At 45.4% G+C, this 15,000-nt stretch overlaps 2 long non-coding RNA genes across 2 annotated transcripts in view; both read right to left on the bottom strand.

The window, feature by feature from the left end:
• Positions 1-15,000, bottom strand: part of LOC311580991 — a 310,197-nt gene that overhangs the window by 164,139 nt on the left and 131,058 nt on the right. The window lies entirely within an intron of this gene.
• The window catches only part of LOC311580985, a 16,522-nt gene continuing 15,725 nt past the window's right edge, over positions 14,204-15,000 (bottom strand). The window contains exons 2-3 of the long non-coding RNA XR_014773620.1: positions 14,757-14,845; positions 14,204-14,405 (exon numbers count right to left, since the gene is read on the bottom strand). This is a non-coding gene — a long non-coding RNA (uncharacterized lncRNA). The remainder of the gene's footprint in view (positions 14,406-14,756; positions 14,846-15,000) is intronic.

Here is a 15,000-nt window from a genome sequence, read left to right as displayed (position 1 = left end):
ATTAAAACCTGAAATAAGGGCTGGAGAGATGGCTCAGCGGTTAAGAGCACTGACTGCTCTTCCAGAGGTCCTGAGTTCAATTCCCAGCAACCACATGGTGGCTCACAGCCATCTATAATGTGATCTAATGTGCACTGTATACGTAATAAATAAATCTTTAAAAAAAAAAAATAAAATAAAACCTGAAATAAGACTACCACACCTCTAATCCCAGCACTTGGGAGGCAAAGCCAAGAGGATCGCTGTGAGTTGGAGGCCAGCCTCGTCTCGAAAGCAAGCCAAGGCTACATGAGAAACCCTGTCAGGAAACAAACAAGCAAACAAAAAACTACACTTTTTTGCACAACGATTTCCAAGACGGACAGGAATACATAGAGAGACACTGTCTCCAAAATAACTTAGTAGATAAGTAAGTAAGCAAGCAAGCAAGCAAGCAAATACATAGGTGATATACAGATAGATGATTACAGACACACAGACAGACAAATGGAGACCAATTCTCATAGTTCCCTCATTTGATCACGGCAGAGTCAGGCAGCCTGTTCTACGTAGTGTTGGCCAGAATGTTTATTAACAATTAGTATGACTTCTATGTATTAGTAATGCAGCAGTGACTCTTTAACCAGTCCACAAAATCAGTGTGATTCTATACCCAGCACTAGAGAGAGAGAGAGAGAGAGAGAGAGAGAGAGAGAGAGAGAGAGAGAGATCTTGACTTGAAGAAATTACTGAAAGCCAAGCGGTGGTGGCCCATGCCTTTCTTTAATTCCAGCACTCAGGAAGCAGAGGCAGGTGGACTGCTGTGAATTCAAGGCCAGGCAGGTCTACAAAGTGATTCCAGGACAGCCAAGGCTACACAGAGAAACCCTGTCTCCAAAAGCCAAAACCAAAAAAGAAAAGAAAAAAGAAAAAGGAAACAACCGAAGAGACATTAAATAAAAAAATAAAAATAAATAAATAAAAAAATAAAATTACAAACATTATTCATGTGTGATAAAACAGGGGCCACACAAGCCCAGAAGAAAGAAAGAAGGAAAAAACAAAAACAAAAAAAGGAAGGAAGGAAGGAAGGTGAAAAAAAGAATTAAATATCTCAGACTGTGTGCACAAAAATACATGGGGTGCGGGGGGGGGGGGGGGCAGTGTTTGGTGGGTGGGGAGGGGGGAGAAAGCAGCTCATTAGACAGGCCCTCATTGTCCTGCCTCTGTGTTCCATGAACACTGAAATCTCTTACAACTCAGTGAATCGCAAAAAGAAAAAGAAAAAAGAAAGAGGAAAGGAAAGGAAAAAAATTCCCGACTATACATTGATGCAACCAGTCACTACCTTCTGATTTGTCTGATTCTTCTAGATTCTTCTGTGGTGCACTGATGTGAGATCACTCACCTGTATGCTTATGTGTACCATGGTCTGACTTAGAAGTCAGAGATCTGCCTTCACAGTGCATGGATTAAAGCAATGAACTACCAGGGCCAATTTGATTTCTTTTTTTCTTTTTCTTTTTTTTTTTTTTATTTTCATTTATTTATTTATTTTTATTTTTTTTTTTTTTTTTTTTGGTTTTTTGAGACAGGCTTTCTCTGTGTAGCCTTGGCTGTCCTGGACTCGCTTTGTAGACCAGGCTGGCCTTGAACTCACATCGATCCGCCTGCCTCTGCCTCCTGAGTGCTGGGATTAAAGGCATGCGCCACCACGCCCGGCTCCAATTTGATTTCCTGAATTTAGTAATTTTCGTTTTGTATTCCTTCTCGTTTTTTTATACTGTTTATCTATCACATATTTCTTTTTCTGTGTGTCTTCATTTTATTTTCAAAATCCCCCCCCCCTCTGAGAGGGATGGATGTGTGTGTGTGTGTGTGTGTGTGTGTGTGTGTGTGTGTGTGTGTGTGTTCGTTTCTCTCTCTTCCCCATCCCCCACCGTGTGGAATGTGCAAGTCAAAGTTCAAACAAAGTTTGGCTCTTGACATCGCCATAATGAAGCCCCCATGTGGACGGCAACCGTCATGGCGTCTGACCTCACCAATATGGAAGCAGCAGCCTTCTCTGTCTTTTTGCTTTGTTTTGTTTCTTAAAAGAGGTTTTTTTCTGTGTAGCTTTGGCTGTCCTGGACTCACTTTGTAGACCAGGCTGGCCTGGAGCTCACAGCGATCCGCCTGCCTCTGCCTCCCGAGTGCTGGGATTAAAGGCGTGTGCAACTGATGCTCAGCCAAACAAATATCTTTTTAAAAAATATACAAATTAAATACATATAAGCATGAACATAATTCACGCGTGATAAAACAGAGGCCACACAAGCTAAATATTTAATTCATTACTCAGCTATTTATAAAGGATAAACTAGTCCTTTATTTAGTGTAGCCTCCGTACTACACTAATACATAAATACAAAGATGATAGATAGATAGATAGATAGATAGATAGATAGATAGATAGATAGGGGAGGCACAGACAGACAAATGGAGACCAATGTTTATTAGTCATCAGTACTGATTCTATTTATTAGTAATGCAGCAGTGACTCTAACCAGTCCACAAAAACAGTATGATTCTACTATACTCAGCACTACAGGCATACAGTGGGGTGGGAGTGCCGGGGGTAGGGAGAGAGGGGGGAGGGAGGGAGAGGGAGAGGGACAGGGAGAGGGAGAGGGAGAGACCTTGACTCAAAGAAATAACTGAAAGCCAGGGGGTGGCGGCGCAGGGCTTTCTTTTATCCCAGGAGAGTCAGGCAGATTGCTGTGAGTTTAAGGCCAGCCTAGTCTACAAACTGAGTCCAGGACAGCCAAGCCTACGCAGAATCCCTGTCTCAAAAAACAGAAACAACAACAACAAAACAGAAAATAAATAAATAAACAACCGTAGAGATGAGTACAAAATAAATGAAAGAATGAATGAATGAATAAAAGTATGAACATAATTCATGCCGGTGTATGTACATGCAGGCAGAGCACTGTATACGTAATAGTCAAGAAATCTTCAAAAAGGAAAAAACAAAACAAAACAAAAAACCCAGTGAATTCTGAGACAATAAAGGCTACATAAAGAGACTGGCACCATCTCTTAAAACGAAACGAAACAAAACAAAAACCATCTGGGCGTGGTGGTGGCACACACCTTTAATCCCAGCACTCACTGCTGAGGCAGGGAGGGGCAGGCAGATCACTGTGAGTTTGAGGCCAGACTGGTCTACAACGTGATTCCAGGACAGCCAAGGCTACTACTCAGAGAAACCCTGTCGGGGGAAGGGGAAGGGGAAGGGGGAGGGGGGATCAAAAACCAAATGAGCGTTTCCCTGTGACACTTGAAAACGGCGGACTTTCCACATCGGCCACGGAGGCCTCTCCACCTCCAAGGAGAAACTAAGGTGTCACTGGAAGGTAATCAAGAGATAAGAAGTTCAGTTACCCACCCTTTCTGGCATAAGGCCAAAGGCTGAGGGAGGAGTGATGATGACCTTCAGATCCTTTTTCACTCAACCCAAGCAGATATTGATAGAATTCGAGCCCGTCTGGGGCGGCCCACAGCTCCCATCCCGGCACTTGGGGGCCAGAGGCTGGTGGGTCGCTCCGAATCGGAGGCGAGCCTGGCATACACAGAGAGGGTTCTGAGAAAGCCACGGCATATTAGGTATGGCCCCTGCGTGCCTGCACCAAATCTGACTCTAAACGTGAAGCCCTTCACGGCACAGAAAAGACAAACCAAAGCAAAATGGCAGACTGGTCTGCAGAGCAAGCTGCGCGACAGCCAGGGCTGTTGCATCGAAACGCTACCCCTGAAAACAAGCAAACACCTACACACAAACACAAAATTGCAGCCCTTGGGAGGTGAGGGCAAGTGAACCTCTGAGTCTGTGTCCAGTTTGGTCTACCGAGTGACTTCCAGGACAGCCACGACTACACAGAGGGACCCTTGACTTTACAGAAAACAAAACAGAAATCCAACACGTAGCCGGGCTTGGTGGCGCCCACCCGTGCCCGCCCGCCATCCATCCCAGCGCTCGGGAGGCAGAGGCGGGCAGGCAGGCTGGCTAAGCGCTGTGACTTCCAGGCAGGCCAGCCTGGTCTACAGAGCGAGTCTGGGGCAGCCAAGGCCACACAGAGAGACCCTGTCTCGAACCCCTCCCACCCAAAAAGCAAAACAATTCCAACATTTGGCAGGCAGAAGACAGTGAATCGCTCGCTCAGTGTGAGTTCGGCCTGCTCTACAGAGTGAGTTCCAAGATGGCCAGGACTACTACACAGAGAAACCCTTGACTGCTGCACAGAAACGAAACAAAACAAAACGAAATTCCAACACTGCAAATCCAGATACAGGACAATCTCTGTTTCCAGCCGATACTGGTCTACAGAGAAAGTTGCATGACAGTCATGGCTATTACAAGCAAACCCTGCCTGAAAAACAAAATTAACTAACTAGCTAACTAGCTAGCTAGCTAGCTAGATAAATGAAGAAATAACAACCTATGTGGAACCAAAACCCAAAGCTTGTTTGCTTTGCTTTCTGTGAGACAGGGTTTCTCTGTGTAGCCTTCATATATATATATATATATATATATATATATATATATATATATATATATATATAATTTTTTAATTTTTTTTTATTTTTTATTTTTTGGTTTTTCGAGACAGGGTTTCTCTGTGTAGCCTTGGCCATCCTGGACTCACTTTGTAGACCAGGCTGGCCTCGAACTCACAGCGATCCGCCTGCCTCTGCCTCCCAAGTGCTGGGATTAAAGGCGTGCGCCACCACGCCTGGCTCATTTATTTATCTTATAAGGTAAATATTTAATTCTTTTGAACAAGTATTTAATTCTTTACTCAACTACTTAGAAACGATAAACTATTCTCCATACCCTATGTAACCTTAGAAATCCCTAACTAGATGAGGCCTGCCTCCAGCTCACAGAGTTTCACCTGCCTCTACCTTCAGAGCTATGGGATTAAAGACATACAGGACCACACAGCTGGCTTCTTTAAGTTCTGGTTTCAGAACTTTAACCCAATTTGCATGTGCCGAATGATAGGGTAGCCTCTGCTGATCTGCACAGTCCCCCTTGCTCCATGAACAGACAAACCACATAAATGTTTTAACTCACCGTCTTAAAACAAAACAAACAACAGCAACAACATAAATAAATAAATAAATAAATAAATAAATAAATAAATAAATAAGAGCTGGAGAGGTGGCTCAGAGGTTAAGAGCACTGACTGCTCCTCCAGAGGTCCTGAGTTGCATTCCCAGCGAGCACACAGTGGCTCACAACCATCTATAATGTGATCTAATGTCTTCCTCTGACAGGCAGGCGTACAAGCAGGTAGAGAGAGCACTGTATACAAAATAATAAATAAAGACATATTTTTTTAAACTGAAAATAAACTTTTAAAGTAATAATAATGACAGGGGAAAAAAAACCTAGTTCAGACTAGTTCAGAATCTTTCAGTAGCCAGGCTTTGGTGGCACTCGCTTTTCTTTAATCCCAGCAATCGGGAGGCAGAGACAGATGTATCTTTGTGAGTTTGAGGCCAGCTTGGTCTACACAGTGAGTCCAGGACAGCCAAGGCTACATAGAGAAACCCTGTCTCCAAAAACCAAAACCAAACAAAATTAGACTAAGGAAGAACAGCAGACCTCTGAGATGGTTCCTTTTGTTTGAATTCTAAGGCCCAGCCACACAGAAAAGAAATTCTTCAAAAGTGATCTCTGTGTTTATCATCCCTCTAGATGGCAGGGACATAAATCCAATTCACACGTGTGTGTGTGTGTGTGTGTGTGTGTGTGTGTGTGTGTGTGTGTGAGAGAGAGAGAGAGAGAGAGAGAGAGAGAGAGAGAGAGAGAGAGAGAGAGAGAATTGTGTGAGGAGGCTCTCTCTCCTGATCTAGAAAGTATACCCTTTCAATAAAAAGGAGAAGAAAAAAATAAAATAAATAACCAACCAACCAACCAATAAACAAACAAACAAATAACAACAACAACAAAAGCAAAAACCACTACAAGCAGTCATTTGTTTTGGAATATAATTTACAGGGGAAAGAAATGTGTGGGTTCACATACAGGCTCAAACATAAACAGGAGACCAACGAGACCAAAAGACAGAGCAGCCGATGCCTGTTCTTATCGTTCAGGGTACTATTTATGTGAAATGGTTTGGGGTCCTTCCTAGTCCCCTCTAGCATGACCTAGAAACCTAGAAGTGACTGACTTAAGGTGACATCAGGAAGCAGTCCATTTCTGGAAGAGGAAAGAAATGGGTGCTGGGAGTGAGATAGGTAGGAAGGAAAGAAGGAAGAAGGGGGTCAAAAACCAATCTCAGCACGTCAGTGGCGGTGATCATAGCTAGAGATTGTGACTGATCACTCAGCTGAGGATTATTTATTTATTTATTTATTTATTTATTTATTTATTTATTTTTTGGTTTTTTTGAGACAGGGTTTCTCTGTGTAGCCTTGGCTGTCCTGGACTCACTTTGTAGACCAGGCTGGCCTCGAACTCACAGCGATCCGCCTACCTCTGCCTCCCAAGTGCTGGGATGAAAGGCGTGCGCCACCACCGCCTGGCTGAGGATTAATTTTTAACGCGCGTGCGCGCGCACACAAACACACACACACACACACACACACACACACACACACACACACACACACGATGAAACAAGAAAAGCTCCAATGAGTGCAGTTACAAAGACAGAATTGGTTGTTTTGTTATTTATCTTTAAAGATGTGTGTGTGTTCGCATGCACGCCGGGGTGTATATAAGTCTTAGAAGAATCACATATCTACACTTTAACAAACCATTTCTAGTTTAGATCCTCGACGTCCCCATCTACCCATGGAACACGCCAGATTTCCATTGAGCCCTATCTCGCTCTCTTAAAAATGAGACCACGGGAGCAACACCAGACCTCCCTCTCTGCTGGGGCCTTTTATTTTGTTTTTCTCTCTTTCTGTTTTAGATTGATTTCTGGATTAACTGTGGAGTGTTCTGCTTGCCTCTCAGGACCTTTGGAAGAGCAGCCAGTGCTTTTAACCCCTCCTGAGGCATTTTCTACTTTTATTTCGTTTCATTTTATTTCTTTTTGTGGTTTTTTCGAGACAGGGTTTCTCTGTGTAACAGCTCTGACTGCCCTGGAGCTCACGCCTGCCTCTGCCTCCCAAGTTCTGAGACAACAGGCATGCATGCGCCACCACCGCCCGGCTCCATTTCATTTTGCGTAATGCTCTCTTTGGTTTAAATGCTGAGGCGCTGTCACACCGAAAAGAGTGTAATTTATGAGAACAACACACCATCATCCGGGCGGGCGCTGTGGTGCTCGCTGGATGATACCGTCGCAAGGGCGATATGGGCCCCGCCCCTCCAGTACTGGCACCCGCCACGGCAGAGGTGGGCGCGGCTCTCCCTCTCCACCGGGCCGGTGTGACAGCTAAGTTTTGGTGTTTTGTTTTGTTTTGTTTTGTTTTGTTTTGTTTTGTTTTGTTTTGTTTTGTTTTGTTTCTGTCTCCCACTACCACCACCCCCACACCCTCCGCCCCGAGACAGGGTTTCTCTGTGTAGCGTTGGCTGTCCAGTCCTGGGCTCCCTTTGTAGACCAGGCTGGCCTTAAACTAACAGCGATCTGCCTGCCTCTGCCTCCCGAGGGCTGGGATGAGAGGCGTGCACCACCACGCCATGCCTGGCTTTGTTTTTGGTTTTGTTTTCCTTTGCCTTTAATCCCAGCACTTGGGAGACAAAGGCGAGAGAATCACTTGCACTTGTAAGTCCAGGACAGGCAAGGCTACATGAGAAACCTTGTCTGGAAACAAGCAGGCAAGCAAGCAAGCAAGCAAGCAAGCAAGCAAGCAAGCAAGCAAGCAAGCAAGCAAAAAACTACAATTTCTTTAACCCAAGAAAAGTTCTAGTTCCAAACTAGGTCAGTATACACAGCGATTTTCAAGACAGACAGGAATACATAGAGAGACTCTGTCGCCAAAATAATTTAAACACTGTGTAAGTAGATAAGTAAGTAAGTAAATACATCGATGATAGATAGATAGATAGATAGATAGATAGATAGATAGATAGATAGATAGATAGGATTAAAGGCATGTGCCACCATGCCTGGCTAAATATTTAATTCTTTACTCAACTATTTAAAAAGTATAAACTAGTCCTTTATTTAGTGTATTCTCCGTACTATACTAATACATAAATACATAGATGTTAGATACATACATACACACACACAGATAGATAGATAGATAGATAGATAGATAGATAGATAGATAGATAATAGACACACAGACAGACAAATGGAGACCAATCCTCATAGTTCCCTCATTTGATCACAGCAGAATCAGGCAGGCTGGTCTAGGTAGTGCCAGCTACCTTCTAATGTTTATTAGTCATCAGTCAGTACTGAATCTATTTATTAGCAATGCAGCAGTGACAAACAAACAAACAAATAAATAAATGCATGAGCATAACTCATGTGTGATAAAACAGGGGCTACACAAGCACGAAAGAAAGAAAGAAAGAAAGAAAGAAAGAAAGAAAGAAAGAAAGAAAGAAAGAAAGAATTAAGTATCTTAGCAACAGATATCAATAGGGATTTATAGATGTCAGATGGGAGACAGAGAGAGAGGCAGATACGCTGTGAATAGTGAACTGGTTAAGGACACTGACTGCTCCTCCTGAGTTCAATGCCTAGCAACAATATGAATGGTGGCTCACAACCATCTGTAATATCTATAATGTGATCTGATGCCTTCTTCTGGCCTGCCGGTGTATGTACATGCAGGCAGAGCACTGTATACATAATAGTCAATAAATCTTCAAAAAGAAAAAAAATAACCAAAAAACAAAAATAGACACAATACAGGCTACATAAAGAGAATAACACCATCTGTTAAAATAAAACACAGCAAAACCCAGCTGGGCATGGTGGTGGCACACACCTTTAATTCCAGCACTCACTGCTGAGGCAGGGGCAGGCAGATCACTGTGAGTTTGAGGCCAAACTGATCAACAAAGTGATTCCAGTACTACTACTCCTCAGAGAAATCCTGTCTGAGGAGGGGAAGGGGGAGGGGGAACCAAAATCCAAATGAGCATTTCCCTGTGACACCTGAAAACGGCTGACTTTCCACACCAGCCACGGAGGCCTCTTCACCTCCAAGGAGAAACTAAGGTTTCACTGGAAAGTAGTTAAGAGATAAGGAGTTCAGTCAAAGGCTGAGGGAGGGGTGATGACCTTGATCTAACTTCAGGTTCTTTTTCACTCAACCCAGCCAGACAGCAAGATAAAACATTGAATTCAAGCAACCCGTCTGGGGCGGCCCACGGCTCTCATCCCGGCACTTGGGGGCCAGAGGCTGGTGGGTCGCTCCGAATCGGAGGCGAGCCTGGCATACACAGAGAGGGTTCTGAGAAAGCCACGGCATATTAGGTATGGCCCCTGCGTGCCTGCACCAAATCTGACTCTAAACGTGAAGCCCTTCACTTCACAGAAAAGACAAACCAAAGCAAAATGGCAGACTGGTCTGCAGAGCAAGCTGCGCGACAGCCAGGGCTGTTGCATCGAAACGCTACCCCTGAAAACAAGCAAACACCTACACACAAACACAAAATTGCAGCCCTTGGGAGGTGAGGGCAAGTGAGCCTCTGAGTCTGTGTCCAGTTTGGTCTCCCGAGTGTCTTCCAGGACAGCCACGACTACACAGAGGGACCCTTGACTTTACAGAAAACAAAACAGAAATCCAACACTTAGCCGGGCTTGGTGGCGCCCGCCCGCCATTCATCCCAGCGCTTGGAAGGCAGAGGCGGGCAGATCAGTGTGAGTTCGAGGCTAGCCTGGCCCACAAAGTAAGTCCAGGACAGCCAAGGCTACACAGAGAAACCCTGTCTTAACTTCCGTCGGAAGAAGAAGAGGAGGAGGAGGAGGAGGAGGAGGAGGAGGAGGAGGAGGAGGAGGAGGAGGAGAAGAAGAAGAAGAAGAAGAAGAAGAAGAAGAAGAAGAAGAAGAAGAAGAAGAAGAAGCACCTTGTTGGGGAGCTTGGTTGTTACCAACCAGCTGAAAAACCTCCTTGAAAAAATTCCAAGAGGAGATACAAATGTGAGCCAAAATCAGGAGGGTCGTGTGTGTGGGGGCATCTTTGGAGACGTGGGGTCCTTTGGCTGTTCATTGCTCCTCTTGGAAACGTTCCTACAGAGAACCGCTCAAGGGCTCCAGGTGCCAGCAGAAGAAATCCTGCTGACAGCACTGGGATAGTCGTTCCTGGGAACTAATAAACAGAAGGTTTCATTCATTCATTCAATCTCTGTTTCATCTCGTCTGGGTTAGTCTGGTGGTTCATACTAAAGATATAATTGTTAATAAAATTTAGCTGAGCCAGGCATGGTGGCTCACACCGGTTTCAAAAAACAAAAACGAAAAAGAAAAAAGAAATAAAAATGAAAATTGAGCCCTCTCTCTCTCTCTCTCTCTCTCTCTCTCTCTCTCTCTCTCTCTCTCTCTCTCTCTCTCTCTCCCCCTTCCCCCCACTCTGTACACACACACACACACACACACACACACACACACACACACACACTTGGATGAAACATGAAAAGCTCCAATGAATGCAGTTACAAAGACAGAATGAATTGTTTTGTGTTAATTATTTTTAAAGGTGTGTGTGTAATCCTAAAAGAATCACGAATTTAACCAACCATTTCTAGTTTAAATCTCCAAAGTGCCCATCTACTCATTAACAATTTTTATCAAATCACGTCAAGGAAGCTGAGGGAAAAAAATAGCAGCAGTAAGAAATCAATCCCCAGCTGGGCGTGGTGGCGCACGCCTTTCATCCCAGCGCTCGGGAGGCAGAGGCAGGCGGATCGCTGTGAGTTCGAGGCCAGCCTAGTCTACAAAGTGAGTCCAGGATGGCCAAGGCTGCACAGAGAAACCCTGTCTCTAAAAAGCCAAAAATAAAAAAAATAAAAAGAAATCAATCCCCTAGAAGTCCAGCTTCCATGACAGAATCATGTCAGCTAGTGGTAGTCAAGGCACTGCTTTTGCTTGTAAGCCTCAAAAAGTCTGTAGCTCGGCTGTTAAGCGTGTACCTCTTCCTAAACCTCAAACTTGCTAAGCCAAATTCTTTGTAAGGGCAGTCGTCATTGCTAACAATCTACATCTCTAAGTTCTTTTGTTTGGTTGGTTGGTTTGGTTTTTCGAGACAGGTTTTCTCTTTGTATCCTTGGCTGTCCCGGGGTTGCTTTGTAGGCGATCCGCCTGCCTCTGCCTCCCGAGTCCTGGGGTTAAAGGCGTGTGCCCCCATGCCCGGCTACATCTCTGAGTTTTATTCCTTTGTTTATTTGTTTGTTCCTTTTTTTTTTTTTTTTTTTGTTTTTTGTTTTTTGGTTTTTTGGTTTTTTATCTTGGTTTTCCGACACAAGGCTTCTCTGTGTATCCTTTGCTCTCCTGGACCTGGTTTAGAAACAAGCGTGTGCCACCACGCCGGAATCTCTAAATTCTTTCCAAGGGCGGTGGTCAAATCATGAATGTGCTCTAGCAGCAACACCTGAAAAAGATCAAGCACTCACTATTTCTTGTTGTACGTGCCAACGCTACTGCCCCCTTCGAGTTTTCGTACAAGTCATAGATCAAGAGGGGGTGTGAAGACCACAAGGGCAACGAGCAGAGCAAGGAATGCTGCAAAACAGCAGAAATAAACTCCTCAGGACAGGCATCCCTCCAGGCTCTGCAGATCAGAGACACACCCTTTGTTGCTGTGCTAGCTAGTGGGGTGGGGCTGCAGGGGCCTCAACCAAGAGACAATTCTCCTCTTCTCCCCCTCCCCCACCCCCGCCCGCCCCGCACAGGGTTTCTCTGTGTAAAATCCTTGGCAGACCTCAAATTCACAGAGAGCCCACCTCCCCACCCCCCGCCAATAAAAACCTATTCACCCACCTGCCTCTGCCTCCCAGAGTGCTGGGATTATAGGCATGCGCAGCTGTAGTAAGGGACAATTCTTTTTTTTTTTTTTTTTTTTTTTTTTTTTTTTTGAGAGACGGTCTCTCTGTGTAGCCTTGGCTGATTTTTTTTTCCCTTTGTTTGATTGTTTGTTTTAATTGTGAGCCGAGTGATCTCACAGATAAAAGTTTTCCAAAGTAGGGAAATTCAGGGCAGTATTGGCAGAGTCAAGCAGAAGTCTGAGGCCAACCTGGTCTACAAAGTGGGGTTGGGGTGGGCGATTCAATTACAGTTTGAAAGGACGATATTGCAATAAAGAATTGGCCGGGCAGTGGTGGCGCACGCCTTTCAGCCCAGCACTCGGGAGGCAGAGGCAGGCGGATCGCTGTGAGTTCGAGGCCAGCCTGGTCTACAAAGCGAGTCCAGGGCAGCCAAGGCTACACAGAAGAGACCCTGTCTCAAAAAAAAAAAAAATCCAAAATCCAAAAATAAAACAACCAACCAAACAAACAAATAAATAAATAAATAAATGGGAAAAAAATGGAACCAAAAGCCAGGAAAAGGAAAGTATTTTCTCCGTACGTAAGCAATTCTAAGTTGTTTCTTTTCTTTTTCTTTCTTTCTTTCTTTTTTTTTTTTTTTTTTTTTTTTTTTGGAGACAGGGTCTCTTCTGTGTAGCCTTGGCTGCCCTGGACTCGCTTTGTAGACCAGGCTGGCCTCGAACTCACAGCGATCCGCCTGCCTCTGCCTCCCGAGTGCTGGGCTGAAAGGCGTGCGCCACCACTGCCCGGCCAATTCTAAGTTGTTATACCATTCCTTCTGCGTACTTTGGGTTTAACTTTGTGTTCCTAAGGAAAGTGTCCGTATTCAAAGAATAGCCAAATGGCTCTTATGTGTGGTGCCTGATTTTCAAACTTTTCAAAAAGGAGGGCCTGCCTGCCTGCCTGCCTGCCTGCCTGCCTTGAATTCCCAGCACTCCGGAGGTAGAGGCAGACAGATCACTGTGAGTTCGAGCCCGGCCAGCCAGCCAGCCAGCCAGCCAGCCAGCCAGCCACCCAGCCAGCCTGCCTGCCTGCCTGCCTGTCTGCCTGTCTGCCTGTCTGTCTGTCTCAAACCAAACCAAAGGAAACCAAGTAGCAGGGCCTGCCATGCATCTGGGCCATAGGAGGACAATGAAGTCTCACTAGGTTGTATATAGACCATAATGAGTTTGGGGATAGGAAACTATGATCGGAAGGCATGGTAGGAAATAAAAATTCAATTAAATTGAGAGCCCTGCCCCTCCGCCAACCTAATCGAACAAACAGTCAGTCAGTCTTGAAACCCTCAGGTAGCGAGTGTCTAGGCCAACTGTACGCTTTCATCCATCAGGAGTGTGCTTGGTTAAAAGAAACTGAAAGAAGAAAAAGAAAAACAAAGATGGGCGGGGGCTGGAGAGAGACGGCTCAGTGGTTAAGAGCACTGTCTGCTCAATTCCCAGCTCCCACCTGTCTGTCTTTAACTCCAGGTCTAAGGTTATCTGACACTTTCATGCCTGCCTTGTTCTCAGAAGTCGGAAGCAATTCTGGAGGTGCATCACAGTACAGGATCACCTCCAAGAAAGCCCACATGGCTAATGAGCTCCTTGAACAGGATGGTCCTCGGCATGCCTGGCAGTTGCGCGCAGCCGAGCCAAAGAGTTTCTCATTCATGAAAGAAAATAAAATACAAAGACCAAACCCTGTTGAGAACAGGTCTCTCTCAACACCAGGAGGACTTAACCTACCTTGGTCTCCACTGGTAAAGATCCCCCCCCCCCACCCCACCCCCCTGCACTCAAAATGTGAGCTAGAAAGGGGCAGCTCTCTCCACACATCTTGTGCCTTAAGATAGTGGGAAGTCTAGCCGGCACTCAGTCTGGAGGCAGAGGCAGGTAGCTCTCCATGAGCCTGGTCTACAGAGTGACTTCCAGGAGCTGTCACAAAGAGGAAACCTCGGTCTTGAACCCTCCCACCCCCAACCCCTCCTAAAAGGGTGGAAAAAAATCACTTTTCTTCGGGAAGAAGTAGACACTAACCAGTCTGCAAAGAGGTGTGTGTGTGTGTGTGGGGGGGGGGGGGGGCGAGTTCTAAAACATTCCCTCTGAAAGCAAACTGAACTCATGCACCAGGAGAATCATGTCTCAGCAGTTAAGAGTACCGGGTTTTCTGACACACTCTCCGTGAGTACCAGTAGTCCACAGACAGATGCACGCACAGCCAGACAAGCCGAGAAACAAATAAATACCTGGACACTAATTCTTTATCCATTTATTCACTTTATTTTAATTGAGTCAGGGTTACTGAAAGAGGGCTGGGAGGTAGGGAGAGTACCACCTGTGGGTCAGGAGGGGAGGGAGGGTCGTCTTCTTATGCTGTGAGGATGAAGTTTCATCTGTCTGTCGTCCAGATGGGCTGGCTTTTTTTTTCCAAGAAGAATCTTCCTTCTGGCCTCTCCCTCCTACATGGAGGCAAGAAAGCAAGCAGAGAAAACGGCTGTCAAGTTGGGACCCATAAAGCAAGTGTCCATTCCACAAATGCCGACAGGAAGGAGAGAGAGAGAGAGAGAGAGGTGGGGGAGGGGGGAAAGACCTGAATCTAACACACAAAGTTTTAGGTAACACAGTGTTTCCCAATGTCTCCTCCCTGTTTCTCTTCCCCACCTCCAGCAAATGACATCACCCCCACCCCCACCCGCAACCCGCGCGCGCACACGCGCACACACACACACACACACACACACACACACACACACACACACACACAGATAAGGGGGGGGGGGGGGGGGGGGAGCACGCATCTGCGATCAGACCTGGAACAAAACAGAAAATTTTGGTAGTCTGCTATTTCTGGAGCAAACACTGGACCTCTCTTCAAGGTGATCTGGCGTCTTATTCTGGCCTGCAGATAAACATAGAAAATGAATGAATGAATGAATGAATGAATGAACGAACGAACGAACGAACGAACGAACGAACGAACGAACGAACGAACGAACGAACAAGCAAACAATAAATAGAAATAGCTTCTGGAGGAGGAAGAGAAGGATTATGGTG

This window comes from Acomys minous, assembly GCF_964271855.1.
Source record: "Acomys minous genome assembly, chromosome: 13".
NCBI classification, from domain to species: Eukaryota; Metazoa; Chordata; class Mammalia; order Rodentia; family Muridae; genus Acomys; species Acomys minous.
Note: the sequence above shows the minus strand (reverse complement) of the source record. Positions and strands in the feature narration are given on the sequence as shown.